We start from the raw sequence: 21,267 nt of genomic DNA on the forward strand, positions 1-21,267 counted from the left end.
AGGGAGGGAGGGAGGGAAAGAGGGAAAGAGGGAGGGAGGGAGGGAGGGAGGGAGGGAGGGAGGGAGGGAGGGAGGGAGGGAGGGAAAGAGGAAAGGAGGGAAAGAGGAAAGGAGGGAGGGAGGGAGGGAGGGAAAGAGGAAATGAGGGAAAGAGGAAAGGAGGGAGGGAGGGAAAGAGGAAAGGAGGGAGGAAAGGAGGGAGGGAGGAAAAGAGGAAAGGAGGGAAAGAGGAAAGGAGGGAGGGAGGGAAAGAGGAAAGAAGGGAGGGAGGGAAAGAGGAAAGAAGGGAGGGAGGGAAAGAGGAAAGGAGGGAGGGAGGGAAAGAGGAAAGAAGGGAGGGAAAGAGGAAAGGAGGGAGGGAGGGAGGGAGGGAGGGAGGGAGGGAGGGAGGGAGGGAGGAAAGGAGGGAGGAAAGGAGGGAGGGAGGGAGGGAGGAAAGGAGGGAGGGAGGGAAAGAGGAAAGGAGGGAGGGAGGGAAAGAGGAAAGGAGGGAGGGAGGGAAAGAGGAAAGGAGGGAGGGAGGGAGGGAAAGAGGAAAGGAGGGAGGGAGGGAAAGAGGAAAGGAGGGAGGGAGGGAAAGAGGAAAGGAGGGAGGGAGGGATTGAGGAAAGGAGGGAGGGAGGAGGGAGAGTGGGAAGGATTGAGGGTAGGAAGGTAGGAAGGAAGGGAGGGATGGAGCTGCCATTTACCACTGTGTATACACCCACATCTGTGACTCTATAGTCACATGAGCTGCTCAGATGTGATAGGGCGGAAATGCTCAGCATAGAAACACAATGAAAGCTGAGCATGTGAAGAGCTGCCAACACTACTCTGCAAAATCTCTGGCTGAATTGGGGACTTGGACAGAAGGTGGAGATAGAGAACAGCAGAATTAGCGAGATTTTTTGCAGAACACAGAAAACAAATCTCATAGTGACTGAGTATGAACAGCGTGCAATACACCATTTATTTCTATGATGTGGGTTTAGTGGCACTTTAATCAAACTCCTGCATGCAGCAGTTTGGGTGTGCTTTACATAGCATTCTGTGGCATGAATCCTCCCAGGGTCCCAACACCGTAATCAAAGAACACTTTGAATTTGTTTGACCCATGGCTTTCAGGATAGCTATAGGAACAAAATCTTAAAGAAATAAAAATCTTGACCTCCTGCATTAACAAAAGGAACATCACAGGTAAAATACTGATTGCAAAGTCTTAGATTTGGCATGCTGGATTTCTTTGGGCTTGATTTAAAATACAAAATTCCACAATCAGCTCCAAAAGACTTGCTCTCTTTGTAGACTTGGCACACACAGTATAGCTCAAAACGAAATATCTCATGGTGAGCATATTCTGAAAGAATGCCAGAGATGGAGGACATCTGGTGTGCGTTAGTCCGTTTCAGACATAGGCCATCTCCAGCCTCTTCCTTTTGATGTGAAACAGCTTGAAGTTCAAGTTCTCCACCATGACAAGAAAAAAACACTCCTTTAACAGCAGGGCTGGTTTGCTGAGTGTCATTCGGTGACCATCATTTGTCTCCTGAAGTTGACAAATATGCATAAAGAGTTTATTTCAGTCCCATGCCCTTGAGTGCTACTGGCCTTGCAAAACTCTACATAGTAAATGTTAGTAAGTGTAACTCTGCATCTTTTTATAGCAACAAGTACTGGTCATAAACGTGTTATTTGTAGCCTTAAAATGAACTTCTCAAAAGAAAATATGGGTCCGTAATCCTTATCAATCCTCTTAGTTCTTTGCGAGTCTCTGCCCAGGAATAAGCATGTATTCTGACACTTTAGTGGCAGGAGGTGCCGTTCCATAAAGGGGTTATTTTCCTAAAAAATGGAAAGTGCAAAATCTGGTGCAGCTGTGCATGGTAGCCAATCAGCTTCTAACTTCAGCTTGTTTAATGAAGCTTTGACAAAAGAAAACCTGGAAGCTGATTGGTTTCTATGCAGAGCTGCAGCAGATTTGGCACGCTCCAGTTTTCACAAACCGACACCAAATACAAGTGTTGATTTTGCTTTAAAACAGTGATCTCCAAACTGCAGCCCTTGGGCTGGATGTAGCCCTTTGCCTGCTTTTATTCGGCGCTTAAGGCACCATTCCATTCATAGACACCAATGATGGGGCACTATTCCTTCCATAAACACCAATAATGGGGCACTATGGGATAGTAGTCCGGATCCCCTTAGACCCCGTTCACACTGGGGCGACCTGTCAGGCGACCTGGTCGCCTGACAGGTCGCCTGGCATAGAGAAGCTGTGGACCCGTTCTAATAGGAGCGACACAAGTAGCTCCGACTTAGAAAAAGGGTCCGGAGCTTCTTTGGGGCGACCTGGAGCGACCTGCATTGACTTCAATGTTATGAAGTCCGTGCCGGCCGCTCCGAGGTCGCGGTGCGAGCAGCGCGCCGTGACCTGTGAGGTCGCCCCGGGAAGTCGGGTCGCCCCAGTGTGAACGGGGCCTTAGGCTCCGTTCACATGTAGGCATTTTGGGGCATTTTTGGGGAGTTTTTCTGCTCTAGGATCAGCTCTCAAAACGCCCAACAAGACAAATCCTATTCATTTCAATGGCCCCTGTTCACATCTGAGCGTTTTGACGCTGTAAGCAAAAACGCCCAACGCTCAAAAAAGTACATGAGCTTCTTTTTGGGCAGATTACAGGCGTTTTCCATTGGTTTCTATTCAATCTAAAAACGCCTGCACAAAAAACGCCTGTAAAAACGCCTGTAAATCGCGGTAAAAATCGCGGTAAAAATCGCGATTAAAATCGCAGTAAAAAATGCGCGAAAACGCTACGCTCAGGTGTGAATGTAGCCTTACATCTTAAATTACATTACTATTTACATAATAAGACACCACACCATCTGTTTATGGATAAAATAAAATAGGCCGCGGCCGTTTATTATTTGTATTAATAATAAATATAAAATCCAACAAAATAAAATCCAAAATTCATAATATATAAATACTGAAACATAACAAAGCCGATCACCACGATCCAGGCTGTACATAAAGAAATACTTTTTAAAATATTATCCAACCATAAAACACATTAAATAGTCCCCCTTTGCCTAAAACAAAGGTGACCCACGAATATTAAATCTGGCCGCGACAGCCAAGGGAGGGGGGGTGGGGGAGAAAATAACGAAGTCCTTCTTCTTCCTTCTTGAGGTGGTCTGAGGGATTAGGTGGCAGCGGAGCCCCTTAAATAGCCCTTAGAGCGGCAATTTAGGGGGTAAAAACGAGCGGGAAGCCGGAGTGAGAGCCCAAATCTCCCCAGATACAATGGAGGTTTGGGCGGGAAGCTCAAATAAAAATAGAATTCTCCCCAGATACCTGACTTTGAGCGGGAAAACAAGGGCAAACTCAAGACTCCAGGTCAAAAGTTCAAGCCACCCTATTACCTCAAAGGCCCTATACCTATTAAACTACTAGCTAGGCCTAGAAAACCCCTATTTCACCTGCCCTGACACCATCCCATGAGGAAAGTGGGCATATTCATGCCCCTTTTCCTTTCATTCCTCTCACAGACACTAATCATGGGGCACTATTCCACCCACAGACAACAGTGATGGGGGGTACCATTCCTCCCACAGACACCAATCATGGGGCACCATTCCACCCACAGACAACAGTGATGGGGGGTACCATTCCTCCCACAAACAGTGATGGGGGCACCATTCCTCCCACAGACAACAGTGATGGGGGGCACCATTCCTCCCACAGACAACAGTGATGGGGGGCACCATTCCTCCCACAGACACCAATGATGGGGCACCATTCCTCCCACAGATACCAACGATGGTTACTATTCTTCCCACAGATACCAACGATGGGCACTATTCTTCCCACAGATACCAATAATGGGCACTATTCTTCCCACAGATACCAACAGTGGGCACTACTCTTTCCACAGATACCAACAATGGGGCATGATTTCTCCCACTACTAAAACCAATAATGGGGCATTGTTTGTTCCCCTGACACCAGTGATTTTTCTAACCCCACTGGTTACAGTCTGGCCCCCCTAAAGCACGAATGACAGTTAACTGGCCCTTTGCTTAGAAAGCTTGGAGACCCCTGCTTGGAAAAAAAAAATGGGCCTTCCACAACACTGTCTTCACTGCATTGCTTTTTTTTTTCTAATGTTTTTTTGACACCAGTATTACACTGTGGCTTACAGACTACATATAACGATCAGTGCCCATCTACAAAGGAAACTCACAAATATTCCACAGGTAGAATTCAAACTCTGGGCTCAAAGCAACAAAGAGAGAGTGATAACCACAAAGCCATGGTGCTAACCACTGGTACACATAGGCCCATGTCATATTCATGATCTTGGCAAAATGCATGCAACATGCGACCTATAAAGAGCATGTACATCTTCCTATAATGTTTCCGACATGCCTGCTTAGGGAGCAGCTATAGAGTCACTCTGATGCCAAAGGGGCACATGGGAGTTCTTTGTTCTCTTAGCAATCCTGTTGCTGGCAACCTCTATTTGCAAGACCCATCACAGGATGACACATAATGAAACTAAAGGGCAGCAGTGGCCAGGGGTCCCGGAAGAAATCAGATACAGAAGTTTAAAAAGGCAAAATCAAAAAAAGAAGAATTCTACCAATTTTTAAAGAGGAATACTTGTCCTACACACGCTGAACTTAAGTAGCCGATTATGATCTACAAGAAAACACTTCTAACGAATGCCTCGTACACACGCAACGATTATCGGGTTGTGTTTTGTTGGTTGGAATGTGCCTAGACTGCACACGAATTTTCTCGGCCAACAAAAATCAACTTCAGAAGTGATGTCATGTGCTGGTTTACTTTCCGTGTGTTTTTTCTTCTCTGAGCATGCCCAGTCTTGCTCATCAGATTTTTGTCTGCCGAAATCTGTACTGACTGACGGAAAATCGGCCATTGTGTTGACGGCCAACAAAAATTTTATAGCCTGCACACCAGATTTTTTTAGGCAGAAAAGTCAGAGTCGGTTGTCGAAAGCATCATACTAACAAGCCGAAAATTCCCGGCCAATAATCGATGCGTGTGTACGAGGCATAAAAGTCAAAACTTAATTGTTCGCAACCGTAATTTTTTCCTTGCTAGGCTTGTAAACGTTTGACACCCAAATAATTTTTGGAAGGTGTAAAGAGGTGAAAGAAGTTGACAGCAAGACACTTTTCAGCTTTTAAAGTTTTCAATCCTGTTCAGATTTAATCAATGCTAACAGGGTGTCGGATTTTTAAGAGTTGCTTTAAAAAGCATAAAACAAAGGGAGAGTAGTCTTGGGAGAATGTACATAGCTATACAGTGGGCCATTTGGTTGATGGTCTGAGCCACCTCTAATTTCCTGTGCAAGACATCCAACAAGCTAAAGCATCTATGCTGAGCATTTCCTCTTCCGGGGTTCTACTCAGGACCTTTACTTGCTTATTTGTGACTTTGAGTCATCGTTCAGCACAGGAACACTAATTACTAGGCCAGGACAAAGTAGTAAGTCAATGGATAATCCTTCATTAAATAATTTGCTTCCATCTAAGCCTGTATAGTAGGGGGTGTAAAAACCTTTCCGACCTTCCTAGTCCATTGGAAGAAGAGGAATTGTCTTGGGCCACACATAAAATACACTAACAATAAGGATAGCTGAGGGGCAGAAAAAGTTGGGCAGATCCCAAGTTAACGATCACGGATATAGATAATGTACCTGAGCAATAAAATGTTGATTTTTGTAATATTTTGTATTAGAAATGTAAAAGAAGGCAACATAAAATTAGTGCGATATTTGACACTTTTTTTGATAAACAAATCAATATCTGGTTGGATTGATGTAGCAGCAATTCTCAATGAATTCTTAGAGCCCATTCAGACTAGCGTGACTTGTCAGGCGACCGAGTCGCCTGACAAGTCGCGGTCGCTCGCTCGCCATTGAGTAGTACAGGACCCGTTCTAATAGGAGCGACACACTTAGAAAAAGGGTCCTGTACTACTTTGGGGCGACCTGGGAGCGACTTGCATAGACTTCCATTATGTGAAGTCCCTGCAAGTCACGCCGAAGTCGCGGTGCACACAGGTCGCCCCTTGAAGTCGGATCGCCTCAGTGTGAACCGGCTCTTAAGGTGCTCATCAGATATTTTGGTTCTAATTTTAACCTTCGTGTGCTTCATCTTTGAAAATAGTTGCTCACAAATATAGGTGCTGCCGAAAACTGATGACATGAATAAGGCGTGATTGTGAAGAGTGGGATATTTTTCTTTGGGAAGATAAAACTTATAAAAAAACAGTAAAAGAGACACTGTCATTTTTTTCTTTCACTAACAGTAAATGCATTTTTTACAAATGATTCTGGAAAAAAAAAAAAGAAGATTCACATTTTAACCACCTCCTGCTTGTCGTATGGTAAAATGACAGCGAGCGGGGGTTCCCACTTGTTCTGGGACAAGGTCATATGATGTCGCCCCAGTCTCAGCGCGTAGCAAGGCGATCGCAGAGGGACTCTGCGCGACCCGGTTCTTTACCCATGTGATCAGCTGTGTCAAATCACATCCAATCACATGTAAATACGGAAGTGCCAGTAATCGGCTCTCCTCGCCTCACACTTAGGCTCCTTTCACACAGCAGTCCGTCAAATGGACTCCGCTTTTCTCAGCCGGGGATCAAGCCGCCGATCCCCCGTTGAGCAGGAGGATGACAGCTGTGTCTCCGTGCTGTGTGCGGAGACACAGCTGTCAGTTCCCCATGCATCTCTATGGGGGAAATCGGATGGGAACGGACCGTCAGTCCGTTCTCATCCGATCTGCTGGACGGATGGAAAATAGGGTTTCCATCCGTCCAGATTTGACGGATCGGAGTCAGCGGACATGTCTCCGCTGACATCCGATCCACCATAGAGATGCATGGGGGGACCGTTCAGATCCGCCAAAAAAACGGACAGGCGGATCTGAACGGTCCGCCTGTGTGAAAGGGGCCTTAGAGTGTGAGGAGAGGAGAGCCAATCAGTGGCATCTCCTTGCAGGGGACACCTGTACAGGTAATCAGGGTATTGATCATCAGCACCCTGATTATCAGTCAGCCCCAGCAGTGATGCCAGTCAGTGACCATATGTGATGCCAATCAGTGCCCATCAGTGACATCAATCTGTGCCCATCAGTGATGCCAGTCAGTGCCACCTATCAGTGCTCATCAGTGCCAAATATCAGCGCGGCATATTAGAGCCTCCTCATCAGTGCATCTCATCAGTGCCCATCATGCAGCCTCATCAGCGAAGGAGAAAAATTACCTTTTTACACGGTTTTCTGGCAAACTTTTTTTTTTTCATTTTTCAGTTTTTTTTTTTTGTAAAAAATAAAAAACCCAGCGGTGATAAAATACCACCAAAAAAAGGTCTATTTGTGTGGGAAAAAAAATGTTAAAATATTGAACTTGGGTACAGCATTGCATGACCGCACAATTGTCATTCAAAGTGTGACAGCGCTGAAAGCTGAAAATTGGCCTGGGCAGGAAGGGGTAAAAGTGCCCAGTATTGAAGCGGTTAAGTTTACAATTTTTTGCTGGGCCCCATTCATAGCGGTCTTGTGCCACCTGTGGCCCGTGGGCTGCATGTTGAGCACCCCTGCTGTAGACCATCATAGTGCAAGGGTCTTTTAGGTCCACTGTGGCCTCTATCATTATTTGTACATGGGAGAAAAAGCTCACTTCCACTTACAAATATCCTTCACTCTCCTCACCCCTTCCACATACAATTTTTTTATTAACAATTTTTTTTGTAAGCAAGGAAACAGGTGTCAGTCTGTTAACCCTCCGCACAGATATTTTACACTGCGTACTAGAAAAAAAGTCTTAAAATTAAATTTCAGAATAAAAATGATCCAACAGTCAGTTTCCGAATCTCTCTTTTCTTTTTGTACTCGATTTGTGATAAAGTAGGAATCCCCCGGGTGTCAGTAAAACAGGAGTTCTGGATTTAACAGATAGGGCCAGTGTCTTGGCAAGCAGATTTCTTGGCATGACATGAAAGTGTAGGATATTTCTTAACAAATAGGCGATACATGTTTCACCAGAAGATGAGAGTTTTGGACAGCGGTTGCAGGTTTTAGATATTAACCAGTGAAGTTGGACCCTATACCTTTTGGCACAAAAGTGTGAAATACTTTTCTCACCAGTGAACCACAAAAATGTAATAGACGCTCATACTTGACCAGTCAAAGTCATTGAAGAACAGTCCTAGCGTGCTAAAAATCTATATTTAAAGAGCTTTTCTCAAGGCGTAAATTTGCAGCACCTACATCCAACTAAATTTGAGTAGATTATAGGAATTGGAGTTGGACCAGGATATTTCTTAGCTGTATTAACCCTGTATTGCTTGAAATTACACCAAAGTTCACAAGACAGCCACACACCTAGTAATGCCTTTTAACACTCTTTAAGGGTCCTTTCACACGAGCTTTCCGATCAGGTCTGCCTGTCAGTTTTTCATGCGGACCAGGTCGGGTGCTCCATGCACTCCCTATGGAACAGCGGATGTCAGCTGTCAGGTCACCTGTGGCCAGGTGACGACTGCACCCTGTTGGAGGCAGGGGTGCAGCGCAAGGTAGTGAACCCGATAGCAGACTGCTGCGGATGGACCGGAACGTGAGCCCAAGATTCCCCAGGGCGCGGAGTCTAAAACCCAGCAGGTGTTCACCAGAGCCTCTAGTGGTGAGGATGGACTTGGCTGCAGCTGGGCCCAGGTCGCGGCCCCTGGGGTCCCCCGGGTCACGCTCCGTAGGGAGAGAAGGGAAGCAGCCACTCAGGACACACAGAATGGTGATGGTTAAGCCGAGGTCGGGGTAACAGGCAGACAAGAGTAGTCAAGGGACAGGCCAAAGGTCAGGGTAACAGGCAAACAGGAATAGTCAGAGACAAGCCAAAGTCGGTACACAGAAGGGTAGTGCAAGCACACGGCAAACGGGAAACTAACACTGTTGAACAGCAAAGCAGACCTGCAGTGCACTGGTTAATATAGACTTCCGGTGATGACCTGGGTGGGGCAGGAACAGGAAGTAGAAGTGATAAAAAGGAACCAGAAGTGCAGTCTGACCTCTAATACAGAGATGAAGGGACAGGTAAGCTTGCCAAACTCTATTGCAAGTCCATGACATCAGCGGTGACATGTCCGCTGACACCCCCTGCTATCCGATCTGATCCTGTCCGTGAAATCCAGATGGATGGAAACCCTATTTTCCATCTGTCTGGAGGATCGGATGAAAATGGACAGGTGGTCCGTTTTCATCCAATCTCCCATAGAGGAGAGCGGTGCTGTCTCAGCACAGTGAGTGAAGACGGACCTGTCATGCACATGTTAAGCAGGGATTGGCAGATCGATCCCCACTGAACAAAACGGAGTCCGCCGGGCAGAAAGCCCATCATGGTAGGTTTCTTCTAGCATAGCAGTCTATTTGACTTGGCAGTTTCTTCAAAGATATGGGTAACAAACCACTTGACGGAAATCGGACGAAATATCCTCCGATTTTTCTCTCTCTTGCTCAGCGTTCATTACCGTTTTTAGTTGACAGTGCATAAATGTTCACAAAATTTCTCGTCCGATTTTTTATTTTTTTTGGGACATTTGTTCCTAGACTTCCGGGTCGTCAGCAACTTCAGATCATGCACGGTCTCTCGGATGTACTGCATTACTGCATAAACATTAAACGAAAATTGGTCGTCTGGGGACAGACGATAAAAATTTTAGTGTTTGTTCCTCCGTTTTTTTTTTTGTTGAAAATGTCGGCATCGGCTGCTGAAAGTTGTGTACACACTAGCCAAAAATCGTACGATTTTACCTCTGACGGGACTTTTCGGCAGATTTTCTACTAGTGTGTACCCCACTTTAGACTGGGAATCTGCAGTTCTCTGAAGATAAGTAGATAATCTACAATTGTTGGAACCTTGTGATTGTAATAACTCTTGGACTGCCCAAATCTGTCTAAAAAAAAAGTAACATATATAACTTTGGAGCTTTAAGCCTGGTACACACAACTAGTGTTAGTACAGTCATCTCCCCTGCTGTTCTTTTGTGTTCTGGGGGCTGCTGGTTTTCCAGCATGCTCGTCCAACAGAAGCCGGACCGGCTACCTTACACACGAGCCGACAAATGTCGGCAGGTTTTTTTATTGCACCAGCCGATCAGTGTTAATTTCGTCGACTAAAACCGACTAAAACGTTTTCGTCGACTAACACAATTCAGATGACTAAAATACGACTAAAACTAAAATGGCATTTTAGTCAAAAGACTATAACTAAAACTAAATCGAAATTTGCTGCCAAAAATTAACACTGGCGCATGCTCAAACCATAAATAATAACATATTAGATTTTTCACTCCAGGACCAGCAGTAGTATATAATGAGTTTGGAAATTGTAGAGAAATGCTTAAATAATGCATTACAAATTACAATTGAACTACACCCATTTGATTATAGATGACTAAAATGAGTTTTAGTCGACTAAAATGTAGGGCGTTTTAGTCTACTAAAATATACAGAAGTTTTAGTCGACTAAATACGACTAAAACTAAAACACTTGCAGAAGACTAAAATAGGACTAAAACTAAAATGCCATTTTAGTCCTAAGACTAAAACTAAAACTAAATTGAAATTTGCTGCCAAAATTAACACTGCAGCCGATGTCACCCAACATTCAGCCCATGTGTATGGGGCTTAAGGCATCAAGCTACAAACATCCACTTCTGAAATACATGGGATTGTAGATGTTGAGCATTTTAGAGCTTCATACTACAAAACGTTTAGGTGTAAATGGGGCCCTAGTCATAAAAAAAATGTTACATTTAAAAAAAGGCATTATTAAAGTTTTTGGTTATACATCGGATTTTACATAATTTGCATAAAAGCCTGCAACACTAGGCTCAGCAACTACACTGCATGCAGGGGTATTAATCAATCAAAGGAAATAGAAAACGTTTAGCTACAAAGTACTCATTGGTCATAAAAATTGTACATTTGGAGAGATGGAGCGCATTATTCCAATGCAGTCTCTCCGCAAGACAAGGCCTCATCTGCTACCTGGCCGGCTCACATCCCTATGTTGCAGTGATGTGCACTAAGAAAAAAAGAGAACTGCATGCACTACTTTTTTCAGCGCAGTGTGACGCAATTTACCGCAAACAGAACTTAATGAAATGTCACTGCGTAGCATAGTAAAAAAAAAATTAAAAAGGTAATAGTACGATGCGGCGCGGCGCGGCACGGCACTACTGTCATCCCTTCGTATACCAGCGACTGCGTTCTAATGAAGTTGCTGGTTTAAACCCGCCCTAGATCCTCATGTTGCGGTGTACTGAAAAAAGTAGTGCATATCCTATTTTTGTTAACCGCACACTCCTGCAGCACAGTAATGTGAACTAAATGCAGAACAATTAGGACAAACAACAGTTAGTATTGTTGATGCGTTAGGCCAGTGCTGAGCAAGGATATTCAGTGCAGCCCAAAGCACTTGACATGAGCAGGCCCTTAATACTAGGTGCAGTAATGTCACTGTGTTTACAGAGAATACTGGGCTTTCTAATAGGCCCAGTGTCTAGCAGGAGAGGTTAGCATTCAATGTCTTCTTCGTAGGAGGTCATTGGATGTAAAGTCTGGATTTGGCGACAGGGTCTACTTAACATAATACAGTAACGTCATCAGCCAAGTCTCACTCACTAAGCAGAGAACAGCGCTTAGAGAAAACAGAAATAACACAGAAAAGGCAGCGACTCGGGGATATATCCATATGTCACATTGTTATGACACAGTAGGACAGGGCTGAACACATGGAAGATCTAAAGGAAAGACAAGTGGTACTGTATATATACTCCAGCAGACAGCGTATTCAGACGCAAGCCAGTCGAAGAACTAAGGTGAAACTTGCAAAGTATATTCATGTGTGCTTTTCTGCAGACAGCATTTAACCATAAAAGATTAAAGGAACCATCAGACGTACAAGGATACCTTTTAAAGCCCTTAAAGTGTCCTGCCAGTGCGTAGCAAAGCAACCCGTTTATGTGTGAATGCTATGAGAGTACCTTATAAGCTTCAAATACGGCTTCCATTTTACAGTGTAATAAATACCCTCCTTGGTCCCGGGGATTTCGGACAAGGTATTTATTGATGGAGAGATGACATTTTTACGCGGCTTAAACATATCATTAAATCTTCACTTCCCAGAACACTGATACAGAGAAGGGGCATTGTACAAAATTCCAACATGTAAATTATATTTAGAAAGTCACAGCCCAGCTATTCATCAACAGCTGTCTAAAATTGCTGTTACATAATTTCTCCATTTTCAGAGATTTTAGCTTCTGGCCCTGACCTTCTATGAGAGGTGACACGGATTCTCACGGATCCCAAAATACAAAATAAAGCCGCTATTTCATGGATTCCTAGAAATCAAAAGACAGCCTTTCGGTCTGCCAAACTTTGGAAATTTAATAGGTTACTATTTAAAAAGCAACACTATTAAAATCCAGGAAACAAGAGAATTTAAAGCCTATTCTTGGAGATCCTTGCCCACTCTGCAACGGTTAATTGCTCATTTTTTCTAGGGAAGAAGAAAAGTACTTTTTCTAACCTGATCCTCTGCAACCCCCAGCAGATGGCGCTTCCCTATGCTCCGGCGGTGCACTGTCCCTCAACGTCATCATGTCTAATATAGGGCAATGGACCTTAAACCATGAGCACATGGGGGGAGAGGCGCTGCGTGGACTGGTCTAGCAGCATGGAAGAGTGGAGGATTAGGTAAGTAAGGCTACTTTTCCATGTCCCTTAGGCTTAAATGAGCAGTCAACCCTTGCAGTACGGGCCCAGTCCCACTGTAAGGGAGAATTTTGAGGTTTCCCAGAGTTCAGATTTAAAATCCAGTCAACCATACTTAAACCTTCTCTCTCCACCGTTCCAAGCCTATTTTAACTACCCTGTAAAGGAAAGATGACTCCATTTTTCTCAGTGGGGGATCGATCCTCCCATCCCCCGCTGAGCAGGTGGATGGCAGCTCTGTCACCGCGCTGTGTGTGCGGAGACGGAGCTGTCAGGTCCCTGCTCTTCTCTATGAGGGAATCGGATGAGAACGGACCGCCTGTCCGTTCCCATCCGATCCGCAAGATGGATGGAAAATAGGTTTTCTATCCGTCCGGATTTGATGGACAGGATCGGATGTCAGCAGACATGTCTCCGCTGACATCCGCTGCCCCATAGAGATGCATGGGGCATCCATTCAGATCTGCATGAAAAACTGACAGGCGGATCTGAACGGTCCGAAAAGTGTGAAAGGGGCCTTAGCCTTTAAAAAAAAAAAAAAAAAATGTTTAGGGACCAGGTCACCTATAATTAACATAGTATTCCCTATGAATAAAAAACCAACAAGCCAGTTTGTTAATCTTTAGAAGAGTGCAAAAAAAAAAAAAAAAAGGATCTGCAATGAAAAAGGGGAAGTGGAACACAGCCTTTACAAACCGGTCACTGACTTTTCATACAATCAGGTTGTCAATCTACCTGACGATGGTTATATATAGCCTGGAATCCTGCAGCATGCTCCAGAAAACACTAACCCTGCATGCGCAATGATAAAAGGATAAAGCATGCAGGGTAGAACTGTAACACAAATATTCGGTGTGACTTCCTCTTGGACAGAGGTAGAGATCGTGTTTTCAGGATGCAGCTGCTACCATCGACTCTCGAGCTGGAAACCTCAAGCCACAGCTCTATGTATAAACAGTGTGTCATAGCATAGCTCAGACATCTGAAGCCTGCCGCTTGTACCCGCCAGTAGGGAAGTTTACAAAGTTTAAAACACACGTCCACTTTTCTGACAGATTCCATACAGTGGTTCGTGACACAGAAATCCTAAACTCTTTAGAGAGCGTTTATTACTCATCTGGTTTCTGGGCCCCTCCCATGCCTATAACAAACTTTTTGGGATAGGCATTCTTGTGTGTTTCATATGCATCTTTACGTGTGTTATAAAAATAAAGTGTATTATTTTTTTAATTATCCGTTATGCAAAATCAGGGATCAGTAGAGATTATTTTAGTTGCAATTGAGTTAAAAAAAAAAAAATGCAGAAAAGGGACTGATCCTTGAGTATTTCTGCATTGATAATTCTTTTCCATGCGCCAAATAAAAATTGCTGCAGGTATTAAAGAGGAAGTAAACCCTCCTCTACAACTTGTACCTATAGGTAAGCCTATATTAAGGCTTACCTATAGGTACTGTAAATATCTCCTAAACATGTACCGTTTAGGAGATATTTACCTTATATGCAGCCAGTGACATCACTGGCGCATGCGCTCTGAAGGAACGGCCGCTGGTGCCATTTCTTCAGAGCACCGTGTCGTGACCGTCGGCTCCCGCGCACGTGCGCAAGAGTGACATCATCGCGGCTCCAGCCAATCAGATGGCCGGATGCCGCGATCCCGGAAGACGGGCGACTGGACATGTCGCCCGTCATACAGCTAAGCGGGCGGCAAAGCGGGGGCTCGTTCTAAGGTAAGTATTTTATAATGAGTTTTTATAATGAGCTAGTATGCGATGCATACTAGCTCATTATGTGTTTGTCTTTCAGGTTGCAAAAAAAAAAAAAGAAGTTTCATGGGTTTACAACCTCTTTAACCAGTTCTGGACCAGAAGGATTTGCCCCCTTAATAACCAGGCCCTATTTTGCGATTCGGCACTGCGTTTGTTTAAAGGACAATTGCGCGGTCGTGTGACGCTGTAGTACATTTAGTAGGAGTTGGAGTCGGTGCATTGTTTGCCGACTCCAGGTACTTTCTTCCGACTCCACAGCACTGCGCTGTACCCAAACAAAATTTACGTCTTTTTTTTCCCCCAAATGGAGCTTTCTTTTGGTGGTATTTGATCACCTGTGCTATTTTTATTTTTTGCGTTATAAACAAAAAAACAGCAACAATTTTGAAAAAAAAAAAAACAATATTTTTCACTTTACGCTATATAACATAACAATTTTTGGTAAATAAGCATATTTTGATTGGTTTGCGCAAAAGTTATTGCGTCTATTAACTACGGGAACAACAGGAAAAACCCTCTGGGTGGGACTTTTAAGGGCATATTGTGAAAAACATAGATAGCTAAGACCCAACGTGTTTCATCATTATTTTTCTAGACATCTGTACATAGCCATGCTCATGTAGACCCCTGAGGAAGAATTTTTTTTTTTCAAATATTAACTTTTTATTCAAGAATTTATAAAAATATACATAACTTTTTCAATATCTCGTACTTTTCCATCCTAATGTATAATATAACATCTCCGTTTGCTATTACCTTAAATTCCCTTCTTTTTCCTCTTTCCCTTCCCTCCCTCCCACCCCAAAAAGAAAAAAAAAAAAAAAATTATAATAATCTTGCGAACAGAGATGGAGAAGTCCACTCTCTCTTTTTCTCATCTTGTTATTCCTTTATTTTATTTTACTATATATTGTTTCCCTTCTTCAGAACTTATAAAGTCGTTCCATGATTTCCAGATTTTCTCATATTTTTCTTGCCTATTTTGTGCCGTGGCAATTAATTCTTCCAATCTCCTATTATCTTCCCGAGGAAGAATTTGACCTCACCATTTTCGAAACGCGTTGGGTCTTAGCTATCTATGTTTTTCACAATATGCTTTGTCAGGTGTTGTGTAGGACATCGTGTAACCGCATCATTTTGTTTTAACTAATCCGGAGGTTCTCTCTGGATTCATGTGATCTTTTTTACATGTTTCATGCAATGAACTTCATATTTTTTGAGAATTTTGTTTCCCTTTTTTTCTCTTTTCCTATATTTTCTTATACCTTTTTGAAATTCATACTTTGTCAACCCATTGCCCTTAAAAGTCCCACCCAGAGGGTTTTTCCTGTTTTATGTATTGATTTTGGGATGCGGGCATACTGATCTCTATTTGGCTCCAGTGTAAGGCAATTACAATAACTACGGGAAAGATTTGTGTCATTTTTTTTATTTTTTATTTTTTTTACTAGTAATGGCGGCAATCTGCGACTTTTTGCGGGACTGCGACATTGCGGCGGACAGATCGGACCCCTAACTGACATTTTTGACACTTTTGGGGGTACCAGTGACAATATGCAATGTTACTGCAATAATGACACTGGCAGGGAAGCGGTTAACAGTATAGGTGATCAAGGGGTTAAATGTGACCCTAGGGGAGTGATTCTAACTGTGGGGGCGTGGCTTCTGAGATGACCACAGAGACATGTGATCCTATATAACAGGATCACAGGGGCTCTGCGATCATCCCAGGGAGGAGGACTGTTGTAAACACAGCCGACCGTCCTCTCTCAGCGGGGAACGATCGCAGGTGTCAGGAGGCAATCGGAGCCACCTGACACACACATCAGCTTCCCCTCTGACAGCGCGCGCTTGCCCCCCAGTTCCTCTCAGGCGGGCGACGTAGGTCTACGTCATTTTGCCTGCCTGAGCCACCCTGCCGCAGTAAAAAGGTGGCGGGTGGTCGGGAACTGGTTAAAATGCAGACACGTGGAGGTACACATACCTAGAGAAGCCGAAATAGCCCTGCCCCGGGCAGTTCATATTGGCTCATCACTGACACCCAATCTCACTGGCCAACCAACAAGTGGTCAAGCTTCAGCACCATAAGGAAATGCCAGAGCTTTACCCATCAGAATGTCCTGGCAATGAGCCATTCATTTATTTTTTCTATTATAGGCACTTTTATAGGGCTGACACTTTACATACTGTACATTCACATCAGTCCTTGCGCTCAACAAGCTTACATTCTAAGATTCCTATCTCACATGCATGCATCTGTACCCATACTAGGGCCAATTTAAAGAGCACGTCTCAGAGTGTGGGAGGAAACTAGAGTACCCAGAGAAAAGCAGCAAAAGCACAGGGAGAACACACAAACTCCACGCAAATAGTATCCTATGTGGGATTTGAACCAAGGAACCCAGTGCTGACCACTAAGCCAATGTGGTGCCCATGACTGGAGGGTTTAGAAAGCTATGTGCAAGCTCCTGTGCATGCCTGCTGCAGTATTTTTTTCTATTTAGTTCCACAGTTGGTGAGGTTGAATAAAGACACCAGTCCATCCCGCTCAACCTGTATGGGTGTGTATGTGTTTTTGTTAATAATTACCATACTCCTGTATATTGCATTCGTTAAGATGCCCAGCTAAAATGTTTTTTGAAACAATTGACACTCCTCGCTGACACCACCGATTGTAGAAGGAAGTTCCACATCCTTAGCGCTCGAACAGTAAAGAACCTTCTACACAGTTTGAGGTTAAACCGCCTCTCTACAATTTCAAAGAGTGCCTTTTTAAAGTGATTGTAAAGTCTTAAAACAAACATGTTATACTTACCTCCTCTGTGCAGTTGGTTTTGCACAGAGCAGCCCGGATCCTTCTCTTCTCGGGTCCCTCCTTGCTGCTCCTTCCTGTCAAGTTCCCCCAGAGCAAAACAGCTTGCTATGGGGCACCCGAGCCAAGATGCAGCGCCATGTGTCCACTCAGACACAGAGCTGCCGTTCAGCCCCACCCCCTCTCTCTCCTGATTCACTGACTTTGATTGACAGCCGCGGGAGCCAATGGCACTTTGGCTGTGTCTCAGACAATCAGGAGAAGAGTCCCGGATGGCCGAGGGACTTGTGGACATCGCTGGACAAAGATGGGGCTCAGGTATATATTAGGGGGTGCTGGGGCGGCTGCTACACACAGAAGTTTTTTTTTCATCTTATGCAAAAAAATGTATTCACATAAAAAACCTTTTGACTGTACAACTCCTTTAAGCTGAATAGTTTTTTCTCTATGCTAGAATCATCATTGAGGTATTTGTATATATCACTATCTCACATCAGGGGTGGATCTCGTGGGGGGGTGGGGGGCAACAGATCAAATGCCCAAATAAATAGTGAGCCGGTCGGTGGGTGAGCGGAATGAGAGGGCGGGCGGGCGGGCGGACAGGCAGGTGAGCAGACGAGCCAGCAGCGCGGGTGAGCGGGTGGGCCGGCAACGTGGGTAAGCTGATTGACAAGTAGGGGAGCAGGCGGGCGAGCGAGCAGAGAGATGACATCTCTCACCGCCCGTCCTGCATCACCCCTGTTCAGCTTGTCTCAAAGCACCGCTCTCAGTGGGCAGCAGTGAGATTACATGATCTCTCACTGCCTGCCATTACTCTGGGACACAGCCACTGGCAAGTGACAATCTGCTCTAGGTGGCATCATCTAGCTGCATCTGGTGGCAGGCGACGGTGGCAAGTGACAAGCTGCATCTGGTGGCAGGTGAGGGTGGCAAGTGACAAGCTGCATCTGCTGGCAGACGATGGTGGCAAGTGACAAGCTGCATCTGGTGACAGGCATCGTGGAAAGTGAGAAGCTGCATCTGGTGAGAGGCAACGTGGCAAGTGACAAGCTGCATCTGGTGACCGGCATCGTGGCAAGTGACAAGCTGCATCTGGTGGCAGGCAAATATGGCAAGTGACAAGCTGCATCTGGTGGCAGGCGACGTGGCAAGTGACAAGCTGCATCTGGTGAGAGGCAACGTGGCAAGTGACAAGCTGCATCTGGTGAGAGGCAACGTGGCAAGTGACAAGCTGCATCTGGTGAGAGGCAACGTGGCAAGTGACAAGCTGCATCTGGTGGCAGGCAAATATGGGAAGTGACAAGCTGCATCTGGTGGCAGGCAAATATGGCAAGTGACAAGCTGCATCTGGTGGCAAGCGACGTGGCAAGTGACAATCCACATCTGGCGGCAAGCGATGTGGCAAGTGAAACGCTCACGGCTCCCACTGATTCTGAATTATGGCGAGTTGAACTATTTAATTTAATATTACAATGTAATATTAGAAATAATGCGCTTCAATCATTCTGTCACCATATCAAACATGGTGACATGATGATTGACACTAGCCATTGCCCAGATAAATTGCCTGCGTGCCCCTCCCGAGACTAGACTCTACATTCATTAAGGTTGAAGAAGGACGAGGCCAGCGGCACATCATCAGAGGATTGGCTGCCTGAACAAGGAAGAGGCACCCAATGATATCACTACAAAGATGGTGGCACAGGACCTGGCTTATGGCCGTGGGTCATGGCAGGACAACACTGGATTCACTAACCAGATGACTATGGGGTTGATTTACTAAAACTAAAGAGTGCAACCCCAATAAATCATGGCATCTCTAACAATGCCCTTCGGTTAGCGGCACTTGAAGTCTCATCTTGGCTTGCCAGCAGTGTAGTGTTTCCTCTACAGCACTGAGACTGTAAGATTTATATCGCAAATTTGAAAGTTTTTTTTTTATCTTTTTCTCAAGAAAACCACCATTTCACTTTAAGACATTTTTGAGGTTAAGGAGCTGTTTAAAATTAGGCTATTAACCCAGAAATAGTGATATAACCTTTATATTGAAACCTGATGCTGGTATGCTAAAAATATGGTTTCCTATGAAGAAGCGTCTCATTTAAAACAAGCCCAGGCTTCCATATGGATTGAGTTGCTGGTTTTCATTAGATATGAATATTTTTAATTCATCAGCCACTTCACATCCAAAGTTAGGAAAGACACATGTTAGCATTCTGGAAGTATTTTAATCCTAATGGACTACTATTGAGGCGAGTAGAGTAGAGTCAGATCTCGGTTTTGGGTGGAGTGGGGGAGAATGTAAAAATCCCAGTTATTATGTGGCTAGTTCACATCTATGCATCGCAGCTTAGTCTATTTTTATTAGCTTTTTACTTCAGCTTGCAATTAAGCTTTGACAATAAAACATGGAAGCCGAATGGTTACTATGCAGAGCTGAACGAGATTTTGCACTTTCCCATTTTCGTAATTCAACCCCAAAGTGTTAACTGGTTAGGTGCTTAGTCCTCATTTCAAGCATTACCTGCGCTCTTATTAAAATAAAACCGTGTGAACAGGATCTGATGAATATGTGTGTTGAACTGATATTCCTCTACTGAGGTTACCGATTGAAGCGTGTTGACATAACAAACAACCACCCTCCCTTGGGGAGTAGATCAGGTTTTGTCCCCAAGCGAACAGTTATCTGGCAAATGGAGTTTGCAAATATTAAAATCCACTATTGGGACGCTGGCCGAGAACTGAAGAGGCTTTGTGTCATCTGTATGACGGAATAGGAGACTCACTGTAATCACCTGGAAAGAAAATACACGAGAGCTTTTCGAATGTTCCTTCATTCTCAAGTCTCTATAGTGTAGTGGTGTCCACAGACAAGATGAGGGTCTTCAGCCATAGAGCTGGTCATAGTGAAGTGCACTGGACTCAGATCCTTAAGCCTCGTACACACGCAACGATTGTTGGCCGACCGATTGGCCGTCTTTTGTCCAGTGTTGTTGTGTTGGTTGAAATGTGCTCTAGACTGCACACAAATTTTCTCGGCCAACAACAACCAACTTCAGAAGTGATGTCATGTGCTGGTTAACTTTCCGTGTGTTTTTTCTTCTCTGAGCATGCCCAGTCTTGCTCATCAGATTTTTGTCTGCCGAAATCTGTACTGACTGATGGAAAATCGGCCGTTGTGTTGACGGCCAACAAAAATTTTATAGCCTGCACACCAGATTTTTTTCGGCCGAAAAGTCGGAGTCGGTTGTCGGAAGCATCATACTAACAAGCCGAAAATCGTCCGATCGGACGTTGGCCGAAAATTCCCTGCCAATAATCGATGCGTGTGTACGAGGCTTTAGTCATTGGTTAAGTCCAATGACTTGGATTTGGCTTTTCTTCACAAAAGCGGAGACCCCCCCACCCCAAGACACCAAAAATGAAAAATCCCAACTAAATGAGCCAGAAAGATCAAACCACCACTGTTTCAATAGTCCTTTATTTATTCCAGAAGTGCGAGAATTCTTCAAAAAGTTTCCCAACTTTTTTTTTTACACCTCTAATAAAAAGGAGTTGTAAAGGCAGGAAGCTTTTTTTATCTTAATGCATTCTTTGCATTAATATAAAAAGCCTTCTGTGTGTGGCAGCCTCCCCAGTACCCTCTAATACTTACTTGTGCCCTCTCTGTCCAGTAATGTCCACGTGCCCCTCGGCCATCCGGGACCCTCCCTCCTGAATGGCTAAGATACAGCTGTGGCGCCATTGGCTCCCGCAGCTATCAAAGTGAGTGAGCCAATAAGGAGAGAGAGGGGGGCAGGGATGAAGGGCAGCTCTGTGTCTGAATGGACACACGGAGGCACGGCTCAGCTCAGGTGCCCCCATAACAAGCAGCTTGCTGTGGGGGCACTCGACAGGAGGGAGGG

General features: G+C 44.6%; 1 protein-coding gene across 1 annotated transcript in view; it reads right to left on the reverse strand.

Annotated features, from left to right (window-relative positions):
* The window catches only part of CMC2 (C-X9-C motif containing 2), a 662,556-nt gene that overhangs the window by 447,410 nt on the left and 193,879 nt on the right, over positions 1 to 21,267 (reverse strand). The window lies entirely within an intron of this gene.

Source organism: Pelophylax lessonae (assembly GCF_965119305.1).
Source record: "Pelophylax lessonae genome assembly, chromosome: 10".
NCBI lineage: Eukaryota > Metazoa > Chordata > Amphibia > Anura > Ranidae > Pelophylax > Pelophylax lessonae.